Genomic DNA, 15136 nt, shown 5'->3' with positions numbered 1-15136 from the left:
ACTGCACTCCAGCCTGGGCGACACAGCGAGACTCCGTCTCAAAAAAAAAAAAAAAAAAAAAAAGAAAGAAAAATAAAATGGGTAGAAATCTTGATTAAGATTAGACCTGGACAAAGATATTTTCAAAAGCCCCTTGTGAAACTGAAAAGTTATGAACATGTTTCAGTCTTCAGACAGTGTCTATCTTTTTTTAAGCAAGTGTTCAAAAAGTAGTGTGCCAATCTTTGTACACCTGTGTTCACAGTAGTGCTACTCACAACAACCAAAGGACAGAGACAACTCAAGTGCCCCTCTTTTCTTCCATTCATGAATGAATAAACAAAATGTAGTGCGTACATACAATGGAACATTCAGCCTCAGAAAGGAAGGAAATTCCGACACATGCTCCAACACTGATGAACCTGGAAGACATGACACTAAGTGAAATAAGCCAGACACAGAAAGATAAAGAGTGCACAATTCCACTTGTATGCGTTATCTATGATAAAATAGTCAAATTCATGGAATCAAAGAGTAGAGTGGTGGTTGCCAGGGACTTGAGTAGGAGACAGTGGGGAGTTATCGTTTGATGGGTACAGAGTTTCTCAGTTGTTTTTTGTTTTTGTTTTTGTTTTGGAGATGGAGTCTTGCTCTGTTGCCCAGGCTGGAGTTCAGTAGCGTGATCTCAGCTCACTGCAACCTCCGCCTCCCAGGTTCAAGCGATTCTTGTGCCTCAGCCTCCCGAGTAGCTGGGATTACAAGCGTGCACCACCACGCCCAGCTAATTTTTGCACTTTTAGTAGAGACAGGGGTTTCGCCATGTTGGCCAGGCTGGTCTCAAACTCCTCACCTCAGATGATCTGCCCACCTCGGCCTCTTAAAGCGCTGGGATTATAAGTGTGAGCCACCAGGCCTGGCCACAATTTTTTTTTTTTTAAGGCAGTGGGCAATACTAGAGATGCCTGCAGCACAACTAAGGAGGGTGAAAAAGGAGGTGGGAGGACTATTTTCAGACAGCCTTCCTATACCATGGATTTCTGCAATGGATTGGCTTGGCTGATCCCAAGTCTCATAGTCCGTCATTCTTTAATCTATAGAATAAAAACTCCATGAGTTCTAAAGGAACATTTCAAAGCCAGGAAAAGAATTTTTTTTTTTATGTAGGTTACAAGTCTAGCTGGTAATCTGAAGCCCTCCTGCATTGACACAGGCTTTCCTCGCTGAGTTGCTCTGCAGAGCCCAGGAAAATAATAAAACCTTTATGACCAAGAGTACTATTTCATTTCCTTTCTAAACGAAACCCATGAAAGGCCACCCATGCTGCCTGGTGTGGATGCAAGGGAAACTTAACTGTAAACTGAAGCAACTATGTTTCTTCTGCCTCTATGTTGAAAAAGCAAACAACAAAAGAATAAAACAAAAGCAAATGTAATTTAAATATATAGCAACTGCTGGTTTTCATCTTAATAATTTACGATTGATGAAGCTGGGGGGTTATCTATTGGTTTTTCATGTGGTTAGTTTCAAAATATAACTTATTATCCTCTCCAGACCGTGGCTTTCTGGCTTGTTCAATTTACTTCCCCCGGTTCTTTCGCCTCTCTTCTGCACAAATGCCCTCCCAGCCCTCAAAGGCCCTCCCTGCTTCTGAAACTATCCCCCACAACCATCGAGATTCTAGAAAGACTTCCATAGAAAATCTTTTCTAGGCTGGGCACAGTGGCTCCCGCCTGTAATTCCAGCACTTTAGGAGGCCAAGGCAGGCAGATCACTTGAGCCCAGGAGTTTGAAACCAGCCTGGGCAACATGGCAAAACCCTGTCTCTTCAAAAAATCCAAAAATATTAGCCAGTCATGGTGGTGCTCACCTGTGGTCCTAGCTTCCTGGGAGGGTGAGGCAGGAGTATTACGTGAGCCCAGGAGGTCGAGGCTGCAGTGACCTCCAGTGATTGTGCCACTGCACTCTAGCCTGGGTGACAGAGTGAGACCCTGTCTCAAAACAGAAACAAAAACAAAAAACACGAAAATCTTTTCTAGAAAGTCTTCTTGGACCTCTTCAGATCTCTTCCTCCAGTGAATTCTGTGACACTAATTACCTTTTTTCTCCCATGATATATAGGGCTTTGGGCTATGAAAGTATAATTTTCAAAAAGATAAAAGCCTGACCCTCATACAAACGTAGAATGGACACATGTCAATTATGTATGTAACTAATTCACAAGGGTGCCAGGAGGATGTAAAACTAGTTCAAAGGAGAATTCAAAGAACAGAGATCTATGTAGTCAGACAGGAAAGGCAGCCAAAAATAAGTTTTCTTTTTTTTTTTTTTTTTGAGACAGAGTCTTGCTCTGTCGTCCAGGCTGGAGTGCAGTGGTGCAATCTCAGCTCACTGCAACATCCACCTCCTGGGTTCAAGCAATTCTCCTGCCTCAGCCTCCTGAGTAGCTGGGACGACAGGTGTGTGGCACCACACCCAGCTAATTTTTGTATTTTTAGTAGAGATGGGGTTTCACTATATTGGCCAGGCTAGTCGCAAACTCCTGGGCTCAGGTGATCCGCCTGCCTCAGCCTGTAAAAGTGCTGGGATTACAGGCGTGAGCCACCACGCCAAGCCAAGAATACATTTTCTAAATCACAGGCAAAATTGGTTAATGTCCTAACGGGCAATACAACGGTAACCTTCTGAGTTACCTTGGATACTCTTGGAAATCTACTAGTTAACATGTAACTTGAGAGAATCTGAGCTTCGTCATTAGTAAATAGGAAGAAAACAAAAGTCTATCTCCCAGTATTAAATAATCCTTGGATGGACTCTAGGCTAGCTATGCTCCAGTATGATATTGAAATCTCCCAGTATTAAATAATCCTTGGATGGACTCTGGGCTAGCTATGCCCTAGTATGATATTGAAAGACATGCAGGAGTCCTTTCAAGTTTTTCGATAATTTTTCTTCACTGGGTCAATCACCCCATTTCGTAAGAGGAAATACAAGTCTGGAGAGATTAGTTTACTTGTCTGAGATCACACAATTGGTAGGAGCTGAGCTAGAACATGAAACTAAATCAATGTGGCTATAGCTTATACTTCTCCAAATGCATACCAAAGGGTTAAAGATCCACAGCCAGTGGAGTTAGCAGAGAACACGTCTCACTTGTGTGTGCATGTGGGAATCCAGGGGATATGATTTTTTTTTTTTTAACCAGGGGATAAAAATTGCTTTTTTTTTTTTTTTTTTTGAGACAGGGTCTTTCTCTGTCACCCAGGCTGGAGTACAGTGGTGTAATCATGGCTTGCTGCAGCCTAGACTTCTGGGGCTCAAGCAATCCTCCCATCTCAGCCTCCTGAGTAGCTGGTACTACAGGCATGCACCACCATGCCCAGATAATTTTTTTTTTTTTTTTTTTTTTGAGACGGAGTCTCACGCTGTTGCCCAGGCTGGAGTGCAGTGGCGCGATCTCGGCTCATTGCAAGCTCCGCCTCCCGGGTTCCCGCCATTCTCCTGCCTCAGCCTCCTGAGTAGCTGGGACTACAGGCGCCCGCCACCGCGCCCGGCTAATTTTTTGTATTTTTAGTAGAGACGGGGTTTCACTGTGGTCTCGATCTCCTGACCTTGTGATCCGCCCGCCTCGACCTCCCAAAGTGCTGGGATTACAGGCTTGAGCCACCGCGCCCGGCCTAATTTTTTTATTTCTTGTGGAGATGGGGTCTCAATATGTTGCCCAGGCTTGTCCCAAACTCTTGGGCTCCAGCTATCCTCCCACCTCAACCTCCAAAAAGCTGGGATTACAGGTGTAAGCCACCATGCCTGGCTGACAAATCCTTATTGATTGTTGTGAAAGTCCAGTGGCCTAGCTAGACGACCTTTTAGTACCACTGGTGAGAAACAAACAACAGCGAAGAAGCATATAACTAGTTGATCTTAGGTGTCATTTAGCAAAAGAGTTAAATGACTGTATGTTTTATTTTATTGGCTAGATTATAATTTTGAGGCCAGGTGTTTGAGACCAGGTAGTCACAGACTTACCCAGTATGTATTTGTTGAGTACTATCTGTGGCAGATTACATTTTCTCTTTTTTTTTTTTCTGAGACGGAGTTTCACTCTTTTTGTCCAGGCTGGAGTGCAATGGCACAATCTTGGCTCAGCGCAACCTCTGCCGCCTAGGTTCAAGCGATTCTCCTGCCTCAGCCCCCCAAGTAGCTGGGATTACAGGAATGCGCCACCACGCCCAGCTAATTTTGTAGTTTTAGTAGAGACGTGATTTCCCCATATTGGTCAGGCTGGTCTCAAACTCCCGACCTCAGGTGATCCTCCCACCTTGGCCTCCCAAAGTGCTGGGATTACAGGTGTGAGCCACCTCACCTGGCAGATTACATTTTTTTTTTTTTTTTTTTTTGAGACGGAATCTGGCTCTGTCGCCTGGGCTGGAGTGCAGTGGCGCCGTCTCAGCTCACTGCAAGCTCCGCCTCCCGGGTTCACGCCATTCTCCTGCCTCAGCCTCCCGAGTAGCTGGGACTACAGGGGCCCACCACCACGCCCGGCTAATTTTCTGTTTTTTTTTTTTTAGTAGAGATGGAGTTTCACTGTGTCAGCCAGGACGATCTCGATCTCCTGACCTCGTGATCCGCCCACCTCGGCCTCTCAAAGTGCTGGGATTACAGGCATGAGCCACCGCGCCCAGCCCAGATTACATATTTTAAAGGTAGCCACACCTATATATTTATCCCACCTCACATGCCCTTCCTACAATGGGAATGACACCCTTTCCAGGGAAAGGAAACCCAGGTTCCCCCACTGCTTGTTATCTGAGCAGTGGCTGCTCTAAGGGAACACAGCAGAAGTGATGCAGTGATGCTCCCTGATTTCTGAGGCGAGGTAGTAATAATGAGGCAGGAGAATCGGGTCTGGAGGAAGGGAACCTATGGCAGATTCTCGCTGACTTCCTAGAACTAAATCAAAAGGAAAACCCCAACTTTCCACACCTAAGTAATGAAAGGACAGGCTACTCCCTTTGCAAACCCTGCCCCCTTTTTTTCTGTGTGGCAGATGGAAAATCAAAAGCATCTCTCCTTTCTGCAACCAATCAGACTGACTGTGGGCCACTACTTCATTTACATAGGGTGTAACCAAGGAACCAATGGAAAACCTCTAGAGGGTATTTAAACCCCAGAGAATTCTATAAAGGAGCTCTTGAGCCGCCTCCCGTATTGTGGAGTGTACTTTTGTTTTCAATTGCTTTTGTCACTTCATTGTTTCCTTGATTTGTTTTTGCGTTTTGTCCAATTCTTTGTTCAAAATGCCAAGAACCTGGACACCCTGAACCAGTAATAAAACAGTTACAGTGTCACCTGGTTCTCTATCTTTTCCCCTCTCAAGATGCTTGCCCTTTGAACCAAACTACCACATTGTGAGGAAGCCCAGGCTACTTGGAGAGACTCTGTGTGGATGCTCTGACCAACGTCCCAGGGCCCCCAGCCAGCAGCTCCATGTAGTGAACCCCAGACATGGGAGTGAACAGGGCTTCAGATGATTTCAGCCCACACTCTTCAGGTCTTCCCACGGAGGCCCAGACATCGTGGAGCAGAGGTCAGTTACCCCTGCTCTACCCTCTCTGAATTCCTAACCCACAAAAACCAAGAGAGATAATAAATGACTTTTGTTTTGTTTTAAGCTACAATGTTTTGGAGTCACTTCTTACGCAGTAATAGATAATTAATATACCAACTATGTTCTTGGCAAGTTCGCATTGCTGATTTAACTTTTCATCCACAGTTCAAATGTAAGCGTCAAGAGGTTTTTTATTTCCAACTTTGCCAAGCCACGAATTTGACCCTTGCCAGGAGCAGGGGCTCACGTCTGGTAATCCCAGAACTTTGGCAGGCTGAGGCATGAGGATAGCTTGAGCTCAGGAGTTCAAGACCAACCTGGGCAACATAGCAAGTCCCCTACCTACAAAAAAAAAAAAAAAAATTAGCCTGGCCTGGTGGCATATGCCTATAATCCCAGCTACTTGGGAGGCTGAGGTGGGTGGTTTGTTTAAGCCAGGAAGCTGTGTTCATGCCACTGCACTCCAGCCTCAGTGACAAAGAGAGACGTCCAAACAACAACAACAAACTCTGCTAAATGACATTTCAGCAACTGTTCAAGCCAACGCATAATGATATTTTATAGGGAACTGCTTTGCTAGAGGGGAGATGTGCACACTTGTAGCATTATGAAGGTCTCCAGAGGTATCCCTTTAAGCTCTCAATGGCCAACTGTGCTTCTTTATATTTTTCCCAAGGCTTTTGAGCTCAGAAGTTCCCAGCCTGTGACGTATGACAGTTTCCCAAGTCTTCTGCCAAAGAATCTCAGTTCAGGAGAAAAATAAACTCAAGGGTCCTCTGATTAAACCAGTCTTTTTCTTTTTCTTTTTTTCTTTTTTTGAGACGGTGTCTCCCTCTGGTCCAGGCTGGAGTGCAGTGGCGCGATCTCGGCTCACTGCAAGCTCCGCCTCCTGGGTTCACGCCATTCTCCTGCCTCAGCCTCCCAAGTAGCTGGGACTACTGGCACCTGCCACCTGCCACCATGCCCAGCTAATTTTTTTGTATTTTTAGTAGAGACGGGGTTTCACCGTGTTAGCCAGGCTGGTCTTGATCTCCTGACCTTGTGATCTGCCCGCCTTGGCCTCCCAAAGTGCTGGGACTACAGGTGTGAGCCACCGCGCCCGGCCTTAAATCAGTCTTTATTGCAGTCTGACTCGGAGTTTTTGGCCTTAGTGGCAAAGAAGGTGATTAAGTAGTTTTCCCAGGAATAGGCCTAATTCAGCTCAAGTGGACTTTCAGGAATATTCTGTTTAAGAGCATGAGCACATAATACTACAAAGAGCTGCCTTTTTTTTTTTTTTTTTTTTTTTTTTTTTGAGATGGGCATCTCACTATGTTGCCCAGGCTGGCCTCAAACTCCTGGGCTCCAGAGATTTTCCGAGTAGCTGGGAGTACAGGCATGCACCACTGCACATGGCCCTAATCCCATTTTACTTATCCATGTGTTTATTTACTGTCTCCCCCACTAGGATGTTGTATTAGTCTGTTTTCAAGCTGCTGATAAAGCCATACCTGAGACTGGGCAATTTACAAAACAAAGAGGTTTAATGGACTTACAGTTCCACGTGGCTGGGGAATCATGGCGGAAGGCAAGGAGGAGCAAGTCATGCCTTACATGGATGACAGCAGGAAAAGAGACAGAGCTTGTGCAGGGGAACTCCTCTTTATAAAACCATCAGATCCCATGAGACTTATTCACTATCACAAGAACAGCAGGAGAAGACTTGCCCCCATGATTCAATTACCTCCCACCAGGTCCCTCCACAACACATGGGAATTCAAGATGAGATTAGGGTGGGGACACAGCCAAACCATATCAGATGTGAACTCCATGCCAGCAGAAACCTCTGTTTTTTCACTTATATATCTCTGGTGCCAAGAGGCTATCAAAGAATACGGGCTGAATAAATAAATGATCCATTTTCACATACTTTTAGGTCATTGTGTAAATATGCTACTGCTACTACTAATAATAATAATATCAATAATACCAACCTGGTCAACATAGCAAGACCTCGCCCTTATGAAAAAATAAAAAACTTTAGCCAGATGTGGTGGCGCATGCCTGTGGCCCCAGTTACATGGGAGGCTGAGGTGAGAGGATTGCTTGAGTCCAGGAGGTTGAGGCTACAGTGAGCTGTGATCGCACCACTGTACTCCAGCCTGCATGACAGAGCAAGACCCTGTCTCAAAATTAATAATAATATCAACAGTAACAGCTGTTTCATATGGGATCAAAAGAATGATTTCATTAATCACATAGCTTATTGCCATACACATAAGTTTTTTTCTTTATCAAAATGCTAAACAGGGAAGAATAAAAATCTCATAGAGGCCAGATGCAGCTCACGCCTGTAATCCCAGAACTTTGGGAGGCTGAGGCAGGCAGATCACCTAAGCTCAGGAGTTTGAGACCAGCCTGGCCAACACGGTGAAACCCTATCTCTACTAAAAATACAAAAATTAGCCAGGCATGGTGGTGGGCACCTGTAATCCCAACTACTCAGGAGGCTGAGGCAGGAGAATCACTTGAACCTGGTAGGTAGAGGTTGCAGTGAGCCGAGATCACAATATTGCACTCCAGCCTGGGTAACAAGAGTGAGACTCTGTCTTAAAAAAAAAAAAAAATTACACTTGGTAGACGAAGTACATTAGTCACGTAGTGAGTAAGCTCTAACTTTGAGTCCAATTGTTAAAATGGAGTTACCCAATTAGGATAGAGGCAGTCCTCTGTAGATGCAAAGTCTAATCAATTTTGAGGTACAACTTTCTAGGAGAGGTTCTAGAAAGAGATGGCTTGACCAATGCAGCAGAGATCCATGGCAACACAGAGGCCCCTCAATGCCAGGGGGGCACAAATTTTTTTTTTTTTTTTTTTGAGACAGAGTCTCTCTCTTGTCCCCAGGCTGGAGTGCAATGGCACGATCTTGGCTCACTGCAACCTCCGCCTCCCGGGTTCAAGTGATTCTCCTGCCTCAGCCTCCCAAGTAGCTGGGATTACAGGCGCCTGCCACCAAGCCCAGCTAATTTTTGTATTTTTAGTTGAGACAGGGTTTCACCATGTTGGCCAGGCTGGTCTCGAACTCCTGACCTCAGGTTTTCTGCCTGCCTCGGCCTCCCAAAGTGCTGGGATTACAGGCATGAGTCACCTCGACTGGCCACATTTGATACTTTCAATGTTCCATCTGCCCAGCAGAAAAAGGGGAGGGGTTTGCAAAGGGAGTAGCCTCTGGTCCTTTTGTTACTTAGGTGTGGAAAGTTAGGGTTTTCCTTTTGATTGAGTTGTACACAGTCAGCATTAACTGGCCTTGGGTTCCCCACCTCCAGACCCTATTCTCCTGCCTCAGGACCAGGCAACTAGAGGCCACTGGTATAGACCCAAACCCTCTGGAATTATTTAAGACATCCAGCCCTACGCTATTGACTCTGCCCTGCCTGGCTTTCCCAAGGAAACCCCAGTACAGGCTCTGGCCTCAGCTTTCCTCTCCCTCCCACTTTCATCTCCTGACCAAAACCTGGAGCTTCTCCTGTGGCCTTGTGTGGCAGGGTATGCCCCCTTCTCTCAGGAAATCTCTCAGATAAAAGCCATCATTCAATGACATTGGCCTCTCTGTGCCGTCACTCAACCATGTCCGCAAATTCTAATTCCACAGGTACAAATGTAAAACATGGGACACCCTGAGTTAATCAGGGGAGAAACTGATTTAGGAGGCTTCCTGCAGAACTGAGCTGATGGTTTCCAAAACTCCTCTTTTATTCTATCGCAGTAATACCTTCATAGTCACATGCACTCATTTATCTGTTTCAGCTCAATTTGGAACCTGCAAACTCTAAAACAAGATATTAAACTCAGTTTTTTAAATATGAAATTATACCCATCAAAGTATTTCCTACTATATTTCTTGCCTGATTCAACATCTTGTTGATTGATTCATGTAACTACCAAAACCCAGAGTATTTCAGGAGCAGAGATTCCTTAGTTTCCAGCAATATTTTTCTCATTGTTTCCAGTAATAAAGTTTTAGTGGAGGCCGGGCACAGTGGCTCACGCCTGTAATCCCAGTACTTTGGGAGGCCGAGGAAGGCAGATCCCTTTAGGTCAGGAGTTTGAGACCAGCCTGGCCAACATGGCGAAACCCCATCTCTGCTAAAAATACAAAAAATTAACCCGGCATGGTGGCGCATACTTGTAATCCCAGTTACTCTGGAGGCTGAGGCAGGTGAATCACTTGAACCCAGGAAAGGCAGAGGTTACAGTGAGCCGAGATCCCACCACTGCACTGTAACCCGGGCAACAGAGTGAAACACCACCTCAAAAGGAAAAAAAAAAAATTTATTGGAGCACACGGGTACCCAGAGTAAACATTATATTCGCTGACCTCCCTGGCAGCCACGTGTGGCCATATGGCTGAGTTCTGACCAATAGGATGGATGGGTGCAAAGTCCATGTGGCTCACAACCCACCTCTTTTCTCTTCCTCATTGTCCCTTCTTGCATCCTGGATGCTGGGAATGCTGACGCCACCACATTGGACCATAAGGACTGGTTCCTGAAAACTTCTGGGAGCAGACTGCTTATGCTTCAATTTGTCATCTTGTTAAACAACTGTTAGCTGGGGTTTTCTGCCACTCGCAGAAAAGCCAAATCATTACTAATTCAGTGGTAAATGGTGTAAGTGAAGCAAGCACTCAAGGAGGTGGCAGTGAGTGACAAAATTAATAACCACATGGCTTAGCTGAGATAGCATCCTAAGGACAAGAAAAGCAATAGTAATAATGGCTTGCTTTTTATAGTGCTTTATAATTTCAACATACTTTCAAACGCTTTTTCTCTTTTGATCCTCATAATAACCTCCTTGGCCAGAGAAATAACAGGACTTTGGTGCTATTCTCCAAGCTGAAAGCCATCATCTCCGGCCCTGAGGATACAGCTTTTTCTGCCATAACTCACTGTCTCCACTGGCTCAATTAGCCAATTAGTGGCATGGTAGAGGGCTGAGATGTTACTTCTTAGTTTCCAATAAAATTCTCAAGTTGGTTTAAATTCTCCTTATAATGATGATAAAGTCAAAGCTCAGAGGAACTGAATGATGGCCCCTTAAAATTTACATTTTGAAGCCCTAACTCCCAAAGTGACTGTATTTGGAGATTGGCTCTCTTTAAAGAGGTAATTATGGTTAAATGAGGTTATAAGGGTGAGGTTTACGGCAATAAGACTTGTGTGCTGAAAAAAAGGGGAAGAGGCGGGACGCAGTGCCTCATGCCTGTAATCTTAGCACTTTGGGAATCCAAGGCAGGGAGGGGTTTGAGACCAGCCAGGGCAAAATTTGTGAAACCCTGTCTCTACAAAAAATTTAAAAATTACTGCAGGGGAGGTTCCAGGCGTGGTGGCTCATGCCTGTAATTCCAGCAGTTTGAGACGCCAAGACGGGTGGATCACCTGAGGTCAGCAGTTCGAGACCAACATGGCAAAACCCCGTCTCCACTAAAAATACAAAAATAAGCGGGGCGTAGTGGCACACACTTGTAATCCCAGCTACTTGGGAGGCTGAAGTGGGAGGATTGCTTGAGTCCAGGAGTTTGAGGTTACAACGAGCAATGATTAGGCCACAACAGTCTAGTCTGGCAAGAGAGTGAGACACCATCTATAAAAAAGGATAATAAAATTTCGAAAATCGCTGGGCGCAGTGGCTCACGCCTGTAATCCCAGCACTTTGGGAGGCCGAGGCGGGCGGATCACAAGGTCAGGAGATCGAGACCATCCTGGCTAACACGGTGAAACTCCGTCTCTACTAAAAATACAAAAAATTAGCCGGGCGTGGTGGTGCCTGCCTGTGGTCCCAGCTACTCGGCGGCTGAGACAGGAGAATGGCGCGAACCCGGGAGGTGGAGCTTGCAGTGAGCTGAGATGGTGCCACTGCACTGCAGCCTGGGCGACAAAGCAAGACTCCATCTCAAAAAAAAAAAAAAAAAGAAAAGAAAATAATATAAGAACAAAATATTAATAATTCCACCAGTGTCAGAAGATAGAGGCCTAGGCCTCTCAACTTCCAACCCAAGATCTTTCCAGCAGCCCAATCCGCTTCCTTGAAGGTGTAAAGATAGGCCTCCCACCATCCCAAATCCGTATCCTGTCATTTAGATGTTTAGGGGCTGATAGCACTCACGTGTATAGGCATGAACACAAATACATGCTTAATTTTGGACTATTATTCATCAGAAAAATAGTTTTTTTACATAAATAATTGTAATCGAGTTGTGTTTGAAAGTAAAAAAATTTGTCAAAATAAATGGAAAGGAAACCATGGGGGAAATCACAAGAAGATACCACTTCATACCCACTAGGGTGACTATAATTTTTAAAAATGGAAAATAAGTGTTACTGGGCATGTGGAAAAATGGGAGCCCTAAGACATTGCGGGTAGGAATGAAAAATGCTGCAGCCACTGTGGAAAACAGTATGGCAGTTCCTCAAAAAGTTAAACACACAATTGCCATGAGCCAGTGGTTCCACTCCGAGGTACATAACCAAAAGAATTGATAACAGAAACAATTATTTTACATGAATGTTCACAGCATTATTTACAGTGGCCAAAAGGCAAAAACAACCCAAATATTTATCAACTGTTGACTTACTGGATAATCACAATGTGATATATCCACACAATGGAATATTACCTATAAGAAGCTGCAAAGGGCTGGGCGTGGTGGCTCACGCCTGTAATCCTAGCACTTTGGGAGGACGAAGTGAGCAGATCACAAGGTCAGGAGTTTGAGACCAGCCTGACCAACAGAGTGAAACCCTGTCTGTACCAAAAATACAAAAATTAGCCAGGCATGGTGGTGCACTCCTGTAGTCCCAGCTACTCAGGAGGCTGAGGCAGGAGAATCGCTTGAACCCGGGAGGCAGAGGTTGTGGTAAGCCAAGACTGTACCACTGCACTCCAGCATGGGCAACAACAACAACAAAAAAAGATACAAAGAGGCCAGCGTGGTGGCTTATGCCTATAATCCCAGCATCTTGGGAGGCTGAGGCGGGTGGATCACTTGAGGTCAGGAGTTTGAGACCAGTCTGGCCAATGTGGTGAAACCCTGTCTCCATTAAAAATATAAAAATTAGCAGGGCGTGGTGGCACATGCCTGTATTCCCAGCTACTCCAGTGGCTGAGGCAGGAGAATTGCTTGAGCCAGGGAGGTGGTAGTTGCAGTGAGCCGAGATCGTGCCACTGCACTCCAGTCTGGGCGACAGAGTGAGACTTCATTTAAAAACAAACAGCCGGGCACGGTGACTCACGCCTATAATCCCAGCACTTTGGGAGGCCCAGGCGGGCAGATCATGAGGTCAGTATGATCGAGACCATCCTGGCTAACATGGTGAAACCCCGTTTCTACTATAAATTAAAAAAAATCAGCTGGGTATCGTGGCATGCGCCTGTAGTCCCAGCTACTCGGGAGGGTGAGACAGGAGAATGGCTTGAACCCGGGAGGCGGAGTTTGCAGTGAGCTAAGATCATGCCACAGCACTCCAGCTTGGGTGACAGAGCGAGACTCGGTCTCAAAAAAAAAAAAAAAAAGTAAAAAAAAAGGTACAAAGAACTGATAGGTGTTACAATGTGGATCAACCTTGAAAACATACTAAATGAAAGAATACAGGTATAAAGGTCACATGTCATATGATTCCATTTATATGAAATGTCGAGAATAGGCAAATCCATAGAGACAAAAAGAAGATTGAGGATACTGTTTCAGTTTTGCAAGATGAAAAAATTCTGGAGATTTTGGGCCAAGTGAGGTGGCTCCTACCTGTAATTCCAGCACTTTGGGAGGCCAAGGTGAACAGATTGCTTGAGCCCAGGAGTTCAAGACCAGCCTGGGCATCATAGCAAGTCCCCATTTCTATTAAAAGTAATAATTTAAAACACGGTCTGGAGAGCTGTTTGACAACAATATGAACATACTTAACATACTTAACACTTGGTTAAGATGGTAAATTTTGTTGTATTCTTTCATCACAATTTTTAAAAAAGGTATGAGACCTAGACTTTGCCCTCTGTGTGTCCCCAGTTTCTTGGGTGTAAATGGCAAGTAATTTAGCACCATTTACAAATTACTTTCATATACATGATATATCAGGTGCTCCAGGCAGTCCTTGAGATAGATGGAATAATCCCTCTATATCCATGGGAGTTGGTTTCAGGACCCCTTGAGGATACCAACATTTACAGAGGCTCAAGTCCTTTAAATAAAATGGCATAGGACAGGCGTGGTGGCTCATGCCTGTAATCCCAGCATTTTGGGAGGCCGAGGCCAGCGAATCACCTGAGGTCAGGAGTTTGAGACCAGTATGGCCAACACAGTGAAACCCTGTCTCTACAAAAAATACAAAAAAAATTAGCTGGGCCTGGTGGCGCGCGCCTGTAGTCCCAGCTATTTAGGAGGCCGAGGCAAGAGAATCGCTTGAAACTGGGAGGCGGAGGTTGCAGTGAGCCGAGATCGTGCCATTGCACTCCAGCCTGGGCGACAGAATGAGACTCCATCTCAAAAAAAAAAAAAAAAAAGCATAGTAATATAACATATGCATATCCTCCCCTATACTTTAAATCATCTCTAGATTACTCATAATATTTAATACAATGTAAATGCTATATAAAGTCATTATACTGCATTGTTTAGAGAACGAGGACAAGGAAAAAATCTGTATCTGTTCAGTACAGACACAACCATCCTTTTCTTTTTTTTCTGAAAAAAAATTTTTTTTTTTTTTGAGACAGAGTTTCACTCTTGTTGCCCAGGCTGGAGTGCAGTGGCGTGATCTTAGCTCACTGTAACCTCCGCCTCCCAGGTTCAAGAGATTCTTCTGCATCAGCCTCCTGAGCAGCTGGGAGTACAGGCATCTGCCACCATGCCTGGCTAGTTTTTGTACTTTTAATAGAGATGGGTGGGGTTTCACCATGTTGGCCAGGCTGATTTCAAACTCCTGACCTCAGGTGATCCACCTGCCTCGGCCTCCCAAAGTGCTAGGATTACAGGCATGAGCCACCGTGCCCGGCCTTCTGAATATTTTTAATCCACAGTTGGTTAAAATCACAGATATGGATTCCATAGTTACAGAGTGTTAATATCATCAAACACTTTTTTTTTTTTTTTTTGAGACAGAGTCTCTCTCTGTTGCCCAGGCTGAAGTGCAGCGACGTGATCTCAGCTCACCGCAACCTCCGCCTCCCGGGTTCAAGCCGTTCTCCTGCCTCAGCCTCCTGAGTAGCTGGGACTACAGGTGAGCACCACCACACGCGGCTAATTTTTATATTTTTAGTAGAGACACAGTTTCACCATGTTGATCAGGCTGGTCTCAAAATCCTGACCTCAGGTGATCTGCCTGCCTTGGCCTCCCAAAGTGCTGAGATTACAGATGGAGCCACCATGCCTGGCCTCATCACACACATTTGCATGAACTGAGGTTGGGATTCAAAGCTGGATCTTCCTGGTGCTCTGTATAATGCAGAATGTGACCTTGCCCTCCTGGACAGGGTTGTGTACATTCCATCTGTTCTGATGGGCTTTGGTCCCAGAGGGGT

Source organism: Macaca fascicularis, chromosome 18 (assembly GCF_037993035.2).
Source record: "Macaca fascicularis isolate 582-1 chromosome 18, T2T-MFA8v1.1".
Lineage (NCBI taxonomy): Eukaryota > Metazoa > Chordata > Mammalia > Primates > Cercopithecidae > Macaca > Macaca fascicularis.
Note: the sequence above shows the minus strand (reverse complement) of the source record.